This window comes from Nicotiana tomentosiformis, chromosome 2 (assembly GCF_000390325.3).
Source record: "Nicotiana tomentosiformis chromosome 2, ASM39032v3, whole genome shotgun sequence".
Taxonomy (NCBI): domain Eukaryota; kingdom Viridiplantae; phylum Streptophyta; class Magnoliopsida; order Solanales; family Solanaceae; genus Nicotiana; species Nicotiana tomentosiformis.
In genome coordinates this window covers 33,796,769-33,813,438 of record NC_090813.1, presented here as the reverse complement: position 1 = coordinate 33,813,438, position 16,670 = coordinate 33,796,769, and the positions used below count along the sequence as shown (strand labels likewise).

General features: G+C 38.3%; 1 non-coding gene across 1 annotated transcript; it reads right to left on the bottom strand.

Moving 5' to 3' along the window:
• Window positions 1-1,321: 1,321 nt before the first annotated feature.
• On the bottom strand, window positions 1,322-1,428 carry LOC117278347 (small nucleolar RNA R71). The gene has a single exon (XR_004508721.1). It is a non-coding gene; the product is annotated as a small nucleolar RNA R71 (small nucleolar RNA).
• Between the last annotated feature and the right edge of the window lie 15,242 nt (window positions 1,429-16,670).

The following is a 16,670-nucleotide window of genomic DNA, read 5'->3' as shown; positions in this document are numbered from 1 at the left end:
TAGTTAGGAGAATAATCGAATGAGGTTTTCCTAAATACCAATCCACTACGCATTCTTGCATATCTTCACGTGCTTAATTTGATTCATCTCGTGAGGTTAAGACTTAATCGAGAGAGGAGTTTTTGCTGAATACTTGAACTAATAGTTGAGTGAAATTGAGAGACTCACTTAAACATTGGAAGTGAAATATCTAGAGTTAGATCCCAAATAATTATCTTGCACCTATCCTATCAAAACCATATTTTCTCCAACCGATAACCTTATTTGCTTATCCCTTGTCTTCATAGTCACTAGTCAATAGCTTTAGATTCTTAGTTGATTTTAGTTATTAATCCTATAAATCTAAATTTTTGATTCTCCTAGATAGAAATCAAGCTAGAAATTACGAGAATACTGTTTAAATCAAATCTATGTAGATACGATATTATATTATACTATCTTTGATTAACGAGTATAATTTAAGTGTGTGCTTTGCGCTCGTCAAATTTTGGTGCCATTGCCGGGGATTGGCAATCAATACTGTTAGAAATAGTTTGTAGTGCTAATTCAGGAATTTTTTCTACTTTTTTTCCCTTTTTTACGGTTGGTGTTCGTTGGATGTGTGCAGGTTATAGGTTACAATTGGTGCATGACAAAAGTTGTTGTGAAAGAAGTGCTACCATAGGAGCCAGAGTTAGAAACAAAACTACGACAAATGAGGAAGGAAAGAGATCTCCCAGAAAAGTTAGAAAAGGTTGGGCAACCCTCAACCCAAGAAACTATGGCCAGCGGTGATGATAATGTAGATTTGGCTGCAAGAGAGGCAGCCCAACAACAATAAAAAGCTGCACGGGATGCTGAGGAAGTAGCTATTAGAGCTGCAGAGAATGTTAATGAAGAAGAGAGGGGTCACAAAATTAATCTACATCAACCATTGTCTGCAGACCAGTTTTGAAATATAGCTCCCATGCATGGGAGATCACTTGGCGATTATGCTAGACCGGTCTACAATCAAGGATTATCAAGTATTAGACCGCCTCCAATTGCAGCAAATAATTTTGTGCGGAAGCAAGGGTTGCTTCAAACCATTCCGAATTGTTGTGTCTTCATAGGAAAGATGAACGAAAATCAAAACACACATCTAATGGATTTCGAGGACATTATGAACACCTTTTAATACAATGGGGTGTCACAAGATGCAGTGTACTTAAGGGCATTGCCCTTTTAACTTAAAGATGATGTGAAGGAGTGGCTTTGAAGCTTGCCCAATGGATCGATTAGAACCTAGAAGGAGATGACCAGAAGATTGCTTGAAAAATATCTCTCCTCAGCTAAGCCGAGCAAGATTAGAAGAGAAATCCATAACTTCTTCCAGAAAGAGATTGAAACGGTTTTTGAAGCATGGGAGAGGTTTAAGGAGATAGTTAGAAATTGGCAACATAGAGGAATTGATCTTTCGATGCAACTCCAGGACTTTTGGGAAGGATTGACACCGGCCTCGTGTAGAACATTGAGGAATGTAGTTGGAGGCCCTTTGATGAATAAGACTCCAGAGGAGAACATACAATTCTTGATCAGTTATTTGAAGATTCCAATCAGTGGCCCTCTGAGAGTGCTGAAAGAAGAAAATCAATTGGTGTTCACCAAGTTGATGCTAATACATCTGTGCAGGTACAGTTTGATGCTATGGCTAAAGAAATATGAAAGATGACCTTAACCGGGATACAAAATGAGCCTCACGCAGCTTGTGATATATGTGGAAGAGGACACCCTACTCATGAGTGTCAAGCCTTAACTGAGGAAGTGAATGTTGTGGAAGATTATGATTTTAATGCAATGGGTCAGAGGCACCCCGGAGTTTCATGGAGTTCACCTGGGGGAACATCGAATGAATGGCAACAGAACAACCCAGAACCCAGGGACAAGGAGCTCCAGTCTTCCAAAATCAGCTGAGGCAGCAATATCAGCTTCCACATTCTAATCAGTTTAGTATGGAAGATCTAATGAAGGCTTTTATTATCAAGATAGATGAGAGGCGTGAAACTCATAGCTCATCTATATGGGAACATGGAGCAGCTATCAAAGAACCGGGCACAGGTTTTCGGAACCAGGAAAGTTAGGTTAGGAAGCTAGCTACTCTATTGCCTGAGAGGATTCAAGGAACTCTCCATGCTGATATGAAAAGAAATCCCAAAGAAACATTGAATGCTGTAACTTTGGGAAGTGGGCAAGGGTTGAAAGATCTCACCCCAATCGAAAATGATGTGAGATTTGAAAAAGAAAACGGGCAACAGCTGAAGAGTGATGTTGGTAATAATAAGAAAGGTTAGATAGAAGCTGAGAAAAAGAATAAGGAAGAAAACTCGAGAAGGGAGGACCATGAGGAGAGCGAACATATGCCTGCTCTGCCTTTCCCTCAAAAGCAAAGTAAAGAAAAGCTTGACAAGTAGTTTTAGAGATTTATGAATGTGCTGAAATAGGTTCATGTGAACTTACCATTCACAAAAGTGGTCTCACAGATGCCCGCTTATGCCAAATTCATGAAAGAGATCCTTACGAAGAAGTGCAAAATAGAGGAGACTTCATTGGTCTAGCTCACAGAGCATTGCAGCGCGATATTACAAAATAAACTCCCACAAAAGTGTGGAGATCCAGGGAGTTTTACTATACCTTAAACTTTAGGAACTATTAATTTTGATAAATGCTTATGCTATTCTGGTACCTCAATTAATTTAATGCCTCTATCTATCTACAGGAAACTTGAGAAGAAGATTGGAGAGATAAGGTATGCACCTATATCTTTGCAGCTGGCAGACTAAACTACAATCATACCCTAGGGGATAATGGAAGATGAGTTAGTTCAGGTGGATAAGTTCGTATTTCGTGTGGATTTTATAGTGGTAAATATGGAGGAAAACAAGGAGGTCCCCCTCATCCATGCAGACCATCCTATCTGCATGGATGTGTGTATTAGTTCGGGCGTGAGGAATGGAGCCCGACTTCGACCTAGACCCCGACTAGATGTTCAGGGAAGTTTCCTTTATCTTATGCTTTTTAATTGTGTGCCATGAGCACATGCCACAACCTTATAGTGAGGGGTGGAGGATATTTATATATATATGTATATTAGTTTTCTTCTTCTTAGTTGTAAGAGTAAGAGATAGAAAAAGTTTAGATTTTTTTTTTTAAGTTTTTGATTTTTCCCGACGATGGATATCATCGACCGGTTGCTTGAGGGATTAAAGTCGAAGGAAAAAGATAACAACAATTTCTTTTGTTAGGTAATGTACGGAGTCCCCCTTGGTTTTTCTTAGTTCCTTGTTTCTTTTCCAACGGTTTTATTTGAACCAGGAGTAGTTACATTTAATTGTCTTAGGAGTAGGAAATCTTGCACTGTGATGTGAAATGAAGGCAATATCTCTTAACTTTATTGCACCTTGAGAATAGTAAGTGCTTTTGTTGTGATGTTTAGGCTCAATTTTTGACTCTTGTATAAGTACCTTGAATTGTATGATCTTAACTTAGCTTAACTGCTTTGACTATAGTATCTTGATAGTCCAATTCTAAGTTAGTTATATGCCATATGTGTGTGAGATTTTGTGTTATTTTATGCATTGCATTTGATGTCTAGAACTTTTCTCGTGTGTTTGCAATGCAAAATGGTATTATTATTCCGTCTTGGAAGTGTTAAGCGTTTCTTTGTTGAGCCAGTTATATTCTTTTACCCACCTAATTTTTATGTATCTTAGTCAACCCCTTTGAGCCTATAATCTTGTTTCGTTTGCAACCACATTATAAGCCTTATCCATTCATTTGAATTGACTATCTATTAGAAGTAATTGTATTGTTGTTAAAAATATTCATTGATAGTGGTAATTATTTTTGTATTCATGCTTAAAGAAGTCAGGAGTTGATGTATATTTATGTGAAGTTGGAGTTATGGTTTGACATAAGTGTGGGGTTTTGAACGGTTAACTGTAGTCACTCTTATATCCAAATGTATCCTACCCATTCCATAACCTACATTATAACCAAATAAAGTCCTACTTGATCCTTGACGGAATGAGCTCAATTAGTAGAGTAATACACTATGGGCAAGCCTATGGTACGTCTTTTGTGGCATATGAATGTTATTTTTGAGAGTGAGTGAATTCTTTCTATATTGAGTTCCTAATTGTTCTTAATTTTATTTTTGTGTGGAACTACTCTGTATTGTTGTATGAGGGCACTTGATTCACAAAGGAAAGGTAATGCCATTGACCTCTGTGTTAGAGTAAGTGAGCGGGTAGTGAAAAATTGAGGCGAGGATGCTATGGTATTGTGCTTAATCTGTTTTTAATATTCTTGGTATGATGAGTTAGGAGAGTTGTTTAAAAATGTCGTGTCCTTATAAAGTGTTATTTGATTGCTCGAGGACGAGCAATGGTTTAAGTGTTGGGTGTTGATGGTAGGCTATAATTACGTGTTTTAGTCGCTTACTGCACTCAAATTCACTACACTTTACTCGTGTTGAGCTTTAATTGGTAGTGTTTTGCACTTATTGTGTGTTTTATGCCTTGTAGGAATGATTCTGAGTTATGTAGATGTGGTGGAGCTAATTCGAGTTTTTTTGGAAATGTGAAGTTTGAGTAAAAGCCCAAGGGATTAAGCCGGGATCGTGTTCGGGGGTCGAGGATAACGTCTGGACATCAAAAATCAAGAGAAAAACAACATTCTGAGGAATTTGCACTGTTGCGGCATGTGGGGCGGCGCGTGGTGCGCCGCAGCAGTGTGTTTTAGCAGTCTGTTGAAATTTGCATCTTCCATGATAAGTCCCACTAATGCCTCACATGGCGCGCCGCATGAAAGTGCAAATTTTACAGAGTTATTTTCCTATTTCGGTTAGTAAAGGGTGATTTCGTCTGGGCCCGACCCTACTTCATCTAAATACATGGAAAAACATTATTTTTTGGACTTTTGGCATACTTTAGACCTAAGGACTCCAAGTATGAGTTGAAAGAACATATGCACGAGGATTTCATCATTACTTCGTCACTCAAGACCCGAGTTTAGATAAAATTTATGTTTTCCTATACTTTAATTATATTTGTGATGAATTTCTACATGTCTATAGGATAGTTCCCTCTAGGTTTGATGGATTTGGTGTATTGATTGTTTGTGGATTATAACTCTAGTTTTATGTATTGAATCGTTTTGGAAGATTTAATTGTTGCCTCTATATCCACTATTTCATGTAATCAAGAGAGGCATAACTTGTGATATCATTGCATTATATTATTGGTTGAATTCATAAATTCTTCTATGTAATAGAGGAGCTAGTTGAATCATTGATTAAACCTAGTTAGGAGAATAATTGAAAGAGGTTTTGCTAATGACCAACCCACTACGCATTCCTGCGTATCTTCACATGCTTAAATTGGTTCATTTTGTGAGGTTAAGACTTAATCGAAAGCGGAGTTTTTGCTAAGCATTTCAACTAATAATTGAGTGAATTCAAGAGACTCACTTGAATATTAGAAGTGAAATATCTACAGTTAGATCCAGGACAATTATATTTCTCCTATTCTGTCAAAACCCAATCTTCTCCCACTAATAACCTTATTTTCTTATCCCTTGTCTCGATAGTCACTAGTCAATAGGTTTAGATTCTTAGTTAATTTTAGCTATTAATCCTATAAATCTCAACTGTTGATTCTCCTGGATAGCAATCAAGCTAGAAACTATGAGAATACTATTTAAATCCAATCCTTGTGGATACGATATTATACTATACTATCTTTGATTAGCGAGCATAATTTATGTGTGTGTTTTTCGCTCGTCAAAGTTTTGCGCCATTGCCGGGGATTGGCAATCAATATTGTTTGAAATAGTTTGTAGTGCTAATTTAGGAATTTTTTCTTTTTATTTTATTTTTCCCATTTTACGGTTTGTGTTCGTTGGTTGTGCGCAAGTAACATGTTAATATTGGTGCATGGCTCGAGCATATGTGAAAGAAATGCTACCATACTAGCCACAGTTAGAAACAAAACTGCGACAATTGAGGAAGGAAAGAGATCTCACTGAGAAGTTAGAAAAGGTTGGGCAACACTCAACCCTAGAAACTATGTTCGGAAATGGTGATAATAATATAGATTTGGATGCAAGAGAGGCATAACAACAACAAGAAAAAGATGCACGAGATACTAAGGAAGCAATTATTAGAGCTGCAGAGAATGTCTATCAAGAAGAGAGGGGTCACAGAATTAATCAACACCAACCCTTGGCTATAGACCAGTTCGGAAATATAGCTTCCATGCCTGGGAGACCACTTGGCGATTATGCTAGACCGGTCTACAATCAAGGATTATCAAGTGTTAGACCGCCTCCAATTGCAACCAAACATTTCAAGTTGAAGCAAGGGTTGCTTCAAACAATTCAGAATTGTTGTGTCTTCAGAGGGTAGATGAACGAAAATCCAAACACACACCTAATAGACTTCGAGGAGATTGTGAACACCTTTCAATACAATGGGGTGTCACGAGATGCAGTGTACTGAAGGGAATTTCCCTTTTCACTTAAAGATAATGCGAAGGAGTGGCTTCGAAGCTTTCCTAGTGCATCGATTAGAACTTGGGAGGAGATGACTAGAACATTGCCTGATAAATATATCCTTAGCTTAGATGAGCAATATTATAAGAGAAATCCATAACTTCTGCTAGAAAGAGACTGAAACAATTTTTAAAGCAAGGGAGAGGTTTAAGTTAGAAAGTATCAACATAGCAGAATTGAATTCTGGATGCAACTCCAGGACTTTTGGGAAGGATTGACACCGGCCTCACATAGAACATTGAGCAATGCATTTGGAGGCCCTTTGATGAAGAAGACTCTAGAGGTGATACTTACAATTCTTGATGAGTTATCTGAAGATGCCAATCAGTGGCCCTCTAAGAGTGCTGGATGAATGGGGTATCACAATATGCGGTGTAATTAAGGGCATTGCCCTTTTTACTTAAAGATGATGTGAAGGAGTGGCTTTGAAGCTTGCCCAATGGATCGATTAGAACCTGGGAGGAGATGACCAGAACATTGCTTGATAAATATTTCTCCTCAGCTAAGACGAGCAAGATTAAAAGAGAAATCCATAACTTCTGCCAGAAAGAGATTGAAACAGTTTTTGAAGCATGGGAGAGGTTTAAGAGAAATTGGCAACATAGAGGAATTGATATTTGGATGCAACTCCAAGACATTTGGGAAGGATTAACACCGGCCTCGCGTAGAACATTGAGGAATGTAGTTGGAGGCCCTTTGATGAATAAGACTCCAAAGGAGAACATACAATTCTTGACGAGTTATTTGAAGATTCCAATCAGTGGCTCTCTGAGAGTGCTGAAAGAAGAAAATCAATTGGTGTTCACCAAGTAGATGTTAATACATCTATGCAGGTACAACTTGATGCTATGGCTAAAGAAATATGAAAGATGACCCTAGCCGGGATACAAAATGAGCCTCACGCAACTTGTGATATATGTGGAAGAGGACACCCTACTCATGAGTGTCAAGCCTTATCTGAGGAAGTGAATGTTGTGGGAGATTATGATTTTAATGCAATGGGTCAGAGGCACCCCGGATTTTCATGGAGTTCACCTGGGGGAACATCGAATGAATGGCAACAGAACAACCCTAGAAGCCAGGGACAAGGAGCTCCAGTCTTCCAAAATCAGCCGAGGCAACAATATCAGCTTCCACATTCTAATTAGTTTTGTATGGAAGATCTAATGAAGGCTTTTATTAACAAGACATATGAGAGGTTTGAAACTCCTAGCTCATCTATACGGGAACATGAAGCAGCTATCAAAGAACTTGGCATGGGTTTTCGAAACCTAGAAAGACAGGGTGGGCAACTAGCTACTATATTGTCTAAGAGGATTGCAGTAACTGTCCCTACTGATATGGGCAGAAATCCCAAAGAAACAGTGAATTCTATAACTTTGAGAAGTGGGCAAAGGTTGAAAGATCTCACCCCAATCCAAAAGGAAAGTGGGGAGAAGCTAAAGAGTGAGGTTGATAATAGGAAGAAAGGCCACATGAAAGCTAAGAAGAAAAAGAAGGAAGAAAACTCGAGAAAGGAGGACCCTGAGGAGAGCGAGCATATGCATGCAATGCCTTTCTCTCAAAAGAAAAGTAGAGAAAAGTTATACAAGCAGTTTGGGAGATTTCTGGATGTGCTGAAATAGGTTCATGTGAACTTACCATTCACAGAAGTGCTCTCACAAATGTCTACTTATGCCAAATTCTTGAAAGAGATCCTTACGAAGAAGAGGAAAATAGAGGAGACCTAAGTTGTCAGGCTCACAGAGCATTTCTGCGCGATATTTCAAAATAAACTCCCACAAAAGTGTGGATATCCAGGGTGTTTTCCTATACCTTGCTCTTTAGGAACTATTAATTTTGATAAATCCTTATGTGATTCTGGTCCCTCAATTAATTGAATGCCTCTCTTAATAGAACGAGTAATAGTAACGGAAAAGGAGACATGAAATCAAGTTGAGACTCAAATAGTATCAAGGTGTCAAGTTAGGGGAAAGGTAAATATCAAGTAAATTCCAATCTTTTTAAGTTGGGATATCTTTAGCATCGATACACCATCATGTTTTAGCATGTAGTCCGATCTCAGCCCGACCGGCTAAGCCATCTCACCTCGAGACATCCGCTCATAATACCACCATGTGCGCGGCATGGAGTCCGATCTCAGCCTGATCGGCCATGCCGTCTCACCACAATGCCGTGTGGGTCGACATCAAATCACATTTCGCTAGAAATAATCTCATCCCATTTAAGGGGAAACATCTCAATAGATCATTCTCATCCCATATAAGGGGAAACAACCTCATAACATTAACATGGGGGTTTACCCCTCAATCACTCCTACACCGGCACGTGTCATTTTAGGGTTAGGTTGTTTCGACCTGCCCTTCCTCGGTGGCTAAACAATAATCCCAAGGCATTTATTATTAAATTTATTTACCATTTATTTCATATTTGTTTACATGTCATTCATTTCATTGGCACCATTAGCCATAACGCAATATCATTCTTGGCACATTGCTCATACTTCATATTTTATGCTCACTATTTCACTTCAAACATCATCACTAATCGTCAACAACAAACATTTCTATTCAAGACTTTAAGCACACATTTGAGAAATTTAGGGTCTTAGGCACATGTGATTTCTTTCACAATTTAATGTAATAGCTTTCATTAGAATCACATTTTTAAATCATAACATATTAACACACAACCCATACATAAATCACATTCTCAAATAGTAACTAAACATGAAAAGAATGCTTGGAACACATATTGAATGCATATTTATTTTGACACAACGTTGTTTCAGAAAAATTAATTTATAATGAGCAACAAGGGACTTACAATGCCATTATGGGATTCAATTCTAAAGGAGGATTTCAGCCACCATACCTCGCTTTGTGCTTTTCTTAATTCACTACACAGTTCCGGAATCCTAGCAACTTTGATCTATTTAGAGATAGAGCAAAATTAAACACAAATTAGGAAGGAGTTCATAGATCCAACTCATTTGAGTATTTTATCAAACACTGGGTGGTCATTATGATGTCAAGGCCCTCCTATGGTGGATTCCTCCATTTCACTACCCAAAGCCTACCCAATCCAGAACCCTTGATAGTACATGCATACATAATGAACAACTCCCACATCCAAGAATTGCTTGGCTTATTACCTATTTTTTGTTAAATCTCGAAATTGATGGCTAGGGCTAGAATCTTACCTTTTAGTTGAAGACCTTGTGAGTTACCCTTGTGAAATCTTCAAGACCTGAGCAATGATTGATGAACAAATGACTTAGAAATTTCCTTTCTCACTCTAGACCATATTCCTCTCTCTAAAATATAAGTTTGAACCTTCTAAAATGATCTCTAGGTTTGTTTTATAAGAATGGGGCCGAGATTATAAAACCAGAAAAATGAAGCCTCGATGCAGGTCTGCGGTCGCATATGCGATCGCATAACGCTTCTGCGTTCCGCAAAATAGGCCGCATAATGGCCTTCCGCAACTGGGCATTTTTGCTTTACTCTGCGACCTGTCTGTGGTCTGTAGACCAATTTTGCAGTCGCATAATGCGCCGCAGAACTTCCCTCTGAAGTGTTTTATGTTGGATCTGCGATGGGTTATGCGGCACGCGAAATGATTATTCGGCCGCATAATGTACCGCATATTGGTCCTAAAATTAGCCCAAGTTTCTGCTTCATTCCGCAGCGGATCTGCAGTCCACATATCAGTTCTGCGATCGCATAATGTACCGCAGAAATGCCCAACACTTCCAAAAACAATTTAACACTCCCCAACGCACTGTTCAACCTAAAAAGACCGCTGCGGCACCATGAAACCCTATGATTTTGGTTAAATTTTACGGGGCCTTATAGTTTGCACCCATATCATTACAACTGGCAGACCAAACAACTATAATACCAGAAGGGATAGTGGAAGATGTGTTAGTTCGGCTGGATAAGTTCGTATTTCCTGTGGATTTTATAGTGGTAAATATGGATGAAAATAAGGAGGTCCCTCTCATCCTAGGAAGACCATTATTAGAGACGGGTAGAGCTATATTAGATATACACAAGAGAAAACTCATGCTTAGAGTGGGTGAGAAGACTGTGACTTTTAATATGGATGTAGAAAAGAGGGCACAAAAGGATAAACCAATTGCGAATGTCGAGTGGAAAGTAATGGGCTCGAAAGAGAAGGTTGTGATGAGCAAGAAAGATAAGTGTGGGGTGTACCCAAAGAAGGTCGAGAAGAAGCTGTCCGCATGGATGTGTGCATCAGTTCGGGCACGAGGAATGGAGCCCGACTCCGACTCAGACCCCGACTAGATGTTCAGGGAAGTTTTCTTTACCTTATGGTTTTTAATGGTGTTCCATTATGACATCACAACATAAAGTGTGGGGTGGGGGATATTTTTATGTATGTATATTAGTTTTCTTTTTGTTAGATGTAGGAGTTAGAGATAGAAAAGGTTTAGAATTGTTTTGTGTATATCATCGACAGGTATCTTGAAGGATTAAAGTCGATGGAAAAAGACAAAAAGATTTTCTTTTGTTAGGTAGAGTAACAAGTCCCCCCTGGTTTTTCTTTTTGTCGCAGTTCTTTTCAAAGGGTTTTATTTGAATCGGGTGTAGTTAGTTTTATTTTTTCAAGGAGTAGGAAATATTGTGTTTTGATTTGAAACGAAGGCAATATCTCTTGACTTTATTCTACCTTGAGAATAGTAAGTGCTTTAGTTGTGACGCTTGGGCTCAGTTTTTTACTTTTGTATAAGTACCTTGTATTGTATGATCTTAACTTAGCTTAACTACTTTGACTAGACTGACTTGATAGACCAATCCTGAATGATTTATGTGTCATGTGTGTGTGACATTTTATGTTATTGTGTGCATTGCATTTGATGTCGAACTTGCCCCGTGTGTTTGCAAAGAGAAGTGGTAGTTTTATTCAGTCTTGGAAGTGATATAGGCGTTTCTTTGTTGAGCCAGTTATATGCTTTTACCCACCTAATTTTTATGTATCTTAGTTAATCCCTTTGAGCCTGTAATCTTGTTTCTTTGGCAACCACATTACAAGCCTTACCCATTTCTTTGAATTGACCATCTATTTGAACCTTTTACCTCTCGTGAGCACTTGAATTTTTTATGAACTTTGTAAAAGTTAAAGTGTGGGGTGGTGGTTTGGCTTTTGAGTGGAACTATTGAAATTAGGAGAAAGAAAAAAATAAAAGTAGTTGTATTGTTGTTAAAAATATTCCTTGACAGAGGTAATCTTTGATGTATTTGTGCTTAAACAAGTTGGGAGTTGATTTATATTGATGTGAAGGTGGAGCTATGGTTTGACATAAGTGTGGAGTTTTGAACGGTTAACTGTATGTATTAAAGTGCTTTGGGAGGTGTAGTCACTCTTATATTCACATATATGCTACCCATCGTGCAGCCTACATTACAACCAAATTAAGTCCTACTTGATCCTTGACTGAATGAGCTCAATTAGTAGAGTAGCACACTACGAGCAAGCCTATGGTATGTATTTTGTGGCATATGAATGTTGTTTCTGAGAGTGAGTGGATTCTTTCTATCTTGAGTTCCTAATTGTTCTTCATTTTATTATGTGTGGAACTACTCTCTATTGTTGTGTGAGGGCACTTGACTCATGAAGGAAAGGTAATGTCGTTGACCTCTGTGTTATATTAAGTGAGTGGGTTGTGAAAAATATGTGGTGCTTTTAAGTCAAATCTTTCAGCGAGGATATTACAGTATTGTGCTTAATCCATTTTAAATATTCTTGGCATGATGAGTTAGGAGAGTTGTTTAAGAAGGTCATGTCTTTATAAAGCGTAGTTTGATTGCTCGAGGACGAGTAATGGTTAAAGTGTGAGGTGTTGATGGTAGTCTATAATTACATGTTTTGCACTTATTGTGTGTTTTATGCTTTGCAGGAGTGATTGCGAGTTATGTAGATGTTGTGAAACTAATTTGAGCTATTTGGAGCTTTGAAGTCTGAGTAAAAGCATAAGGGATTAAGCTTGGATCGTGTTCGGGGGTCGAGGATCATGTCTGGACATCAAAAATCAAGCAAAAAGCAACACTCTGAGGAATTTGCACTACTGCAGTGCGTGGGATGCCTCATTAGTGTGTATATGTAGCTTGATGAAAATTACATGCTCCCTGATAAGCCCTACTAATGCCACTCATGGCGCGACGCCCCATGCGACGCGCCTGTGCAATATTTACAGAGTTATTTTCCTATTTCTCTTAGGAAAGGGTGATTTCGTCTGGGCTTGAATCTACTTGGTATAAATACATGGAAAAATGTTATTTTATGGACTTTAGACATACTTTAGACCTAATGACACTAATGAGGAGTTGGAAGAACACAAGCACAAGGATTTCATCATTCCTTCCTCACTCAAGACCCGAGTTTTGATCGAATTTATGTTTTCCTATACTTTAATTATATTTGTGATGGATTTCTCCATGTCTAGGGAGTAGTTTCCTCTAGGGTATGATGGATTTGGTGTACTGATGATTGTTTGTGGTTTATAAATCTAGTTTTATGTATTTAATCATTTTGGATGATTTAATTGTTGCATATTTGCATTATTTACTTGGTTGAGTTCATTGATTCTTCTACGTAATCGAAAGAGGCTAGTTGAATAATTAATTAAACCTAGTTAGCAGAATAATCGAAAAAAGATTTCCTAAAGACCAATCCACTATTCATTCTTGTATATCTTCACGTGCTTAAATTGGTTCATCTTGTGAGGTTAAGACTTAATCAAGAGAGGAGTTTTTTTAGAATGTTTGAACTAATAACCGAGTGAATTCATGTTACACCCCATGTTTTCGTACATAAAAGTACGTTGCAAGTCAATTGATGTAAGCTAAGATATGAGATCATTTTTGAAAGTACATAAAGTAAATTGATCATGTTAACTTGGAGGTTACAAATACATAAGATCATTAATACCAAGTGCAAAGAGGGTTGGAAGGCTTAGAAGCTAAACGAATTGAAGAAAATAAGTTTCGTCAAAAGTTGACATGTTGAGAATATTATAACATGTACTTTTGGGGTAAGAATAACGCGATTAACATGATAAGGAGGTTATGTTATGAGTTATTTTATTCGTATCATAGTCGTGTGTTATGTTTTGAAATCAAGCTAGTTGTGGAACAAAAGTTGATGAAAGTCATCACAAGTTACGTTTATAAGTTTTATCGAAATTTAGACAAATGTCACTACGATTTTCTCCCAATATGCTTACAGTTATGGGGTGATCCACCCATCAAATTGAATATCTATTAGTCCGTTTTCTAACGCATTAAATTGTTTGTCAATATGACAACAGAGTAGAGAGATAGTGTGTTTTTGTGAGACTGCGCATACTGCTAGGTGAGAAGTAGGTGTGTCACCTACTTGCTTAAATGAGAGGACAAGATATGCCGAAAAAGGTGCAAGTTCTGGTAGGCCAAAGAGACCTTTTAAGGGACTATTCCATTCATATATCACAGTGATAATAGGGCATAAAAATCAAACATAAGCCCCTGCAAAAATCCTCCCATTTGATATATATGAGATGCCTTAAGCCCATTCTAACTCATTCGTCTTCACTCTATTCAGACCCTAGACACCTAAAAACACTCTCTCAAGGTTATCTCATGATCCAAGACCTAAACAAAGGGCAAACAATATAAATCAAGTGATGGGAATCCCGTGGCGCTAGTAAGTTTCTTGTTCTTTTTGTTGTTGCTGATTTTTGTGTGGTTCCAGCTCGTGTGGGAGGTTGTTTTAAGTGATTTAAGTTTTGTAAAATACTCTCTCAAGTTTTTAATATCAACCCTAGGTGATTTCAAGTCTTCCAAAGTGATTCTAGTGCCGAAAAACTCGAATTGATTGCTAGTTTCACTTCCTTGTTCTTGTGTAAGGATTGGAAGGATATTTCGTGGTGAAGTAAGATCAAATTGGAGTTGTTCTATATGATTAAAGGTAAGGAAACTATTACTCTACATGTATTTATGATTACCCAAGTTTTGGCTAAGTCGTTGAAGCTAGAACTTGTGAGATATCTATCGAAAGACTTGTTAGTAATATTGTTGGTTGGTGAACTATTTTGGGAGGCTTAATACGATTATTATTGAACTTGTTTGGGCTGTTTGGTGATTGTTTTAACTTTTGGGAATTCATATAACTAGGGGAGGTGCTGTCCGTGTAAGGCCCCAAAATATTTCACCCAAAACCCAGGGTTTCGTGATGCTGAGGTAAACTTATGAGTTGATGATTGTAGAGAATCTTTGCGGCTCGCAAGCTCACTGCAGTTCAGACTTTTTGGGTTGAACGGTGCGTTGGGGAGTTGAAGAAAAGTTTTTGGAAGTGCAAGGCATTTCTGCGATCTATTCTGCGGCCGCAAAACTAATCTGGGGACAGCAGATCCGCCGAAGACTGAAGCAAAAATCTGGGCAATTTTTTCGGACCATTATGCGGTCCAGTATGCGGCCGCATAATCATTTTGCGGGCTGCACAACCCATCACATATCCAGCATGAAAATTTCCATTGAGGAGTTCTGCGGCGCATTATGCGACTGCATTAGTGTTATGCGGTCGCATATGCGGCCACATATCTATGTTGGGGCTTCATTTTTCTAATTTCTTTACCCGACCCTAGTTTGATTAAAAGCCCTTGGGTTTCATTTTGAAGGCAGAACTCTTATATTTTAGAAAGAAGTGAGATTGTTATAGAGAGAGGAGGAGGAAACCCTAGGTTAATTGTTCATGAATCCTTGCTCAAGATTGGGAGAATTCAGAAAGAAAACTCACAAGGACTTTATCCAAGAGGTAAGGTTCTAACCCTATCCTTCAATTTCGAGTTTAGGTAGAAGATGAGTAATTGAGAGTATAATTCTTGGGTATGAGAGTTGTTATTTATGCATGCATGTAGCTATGAGGATCGTGGGGAAGTAATTGAACTAGTATGAGTAAACTCTTGGTATTGAATTAGTTGTGGAGTGAAGGATATCTTGTGGAAGAACCTTGTAATCAAATTCGCACACCTAGTGTTTGATAAAATGCTCAAATGAGCTGAAACCATGAATATCTTCCTAATTTGTGTTCAATTTTGCTATGTCTCTAAATAGGTTGAAGTTGCTAGGATTTTTGGAACTTTGTAGTGAATTGAGGAAAGCTCAAAGCGAGGTATGAAGGCTAAACTCTTCTTCTAGTATCGGAATTCCCGAATCCTTGTAAAGTTCTATCATGTGTAGTCGAAAAAGAAATGCTATTGATGTGGGGTATTCGAACTAGTAAAATTTATTCCCAATTGGCAAAACATGTTAGAACCCTCGTGTGTTAATGATTCTCCATTTTGACTTAACTATGCTATATCCCTTCTGGGAAGAAGATCTTGTATGAAATCAATGTGATTAAAAACTTATTTCTCACATGGTGAAACCTTATGAACTTACACTTGTTAAGGCCGAAGGTGCCAAATGGTTGATTTAAAGGGAATGTTTTTGTACAAACTATTATTGTTTTGGAAATCCAAAATGTGGCACTGTGAATACACCTCCACCCGTATGCATTGAGGTGAGGCGGCGGGCCGCTTTGTGTAGAGTTGTGGTATTGTGAATAAACCTCCACCCGCATACATCGGGGTGAGGCGCCAGAGCTAATTTGTGTAGAGTTTGTAGCATTGTAAATATACCTCCACCTGCATACATTGGGGTGAGGCGGCAGGGTCGCTTTGTTTAGAGTTTCTGGTAATGTGATTGCACCTCCACCTGCATAATATGGGGTGAGGCGGCAGGGCCGCTTTGTGTAAAGGTAGTTGTAAAGGATCCCCGACTTATGAATTTATAAATGTTGTTGAAAGCTCTTAATAAATTTGCTATGGCTTTAACAGCTAAATAGCCCTTTTTTGTTACCATGATTCATCATATTTAAGTTCTATTTCCATGTCCCTTCATAGGTGTTTGGTTTTCGTACTAGTAGTACTCGACATGTACTAACGCCCCTTTTGCCGGGGGCGCTACATCTTTAATGGATGAAAGGGGTTCCATAGAAGGTGGTATTGATCAATGATAGTAGCACACCCTCTCCTTAGCTGACTTGGTGAGCCCCACTTC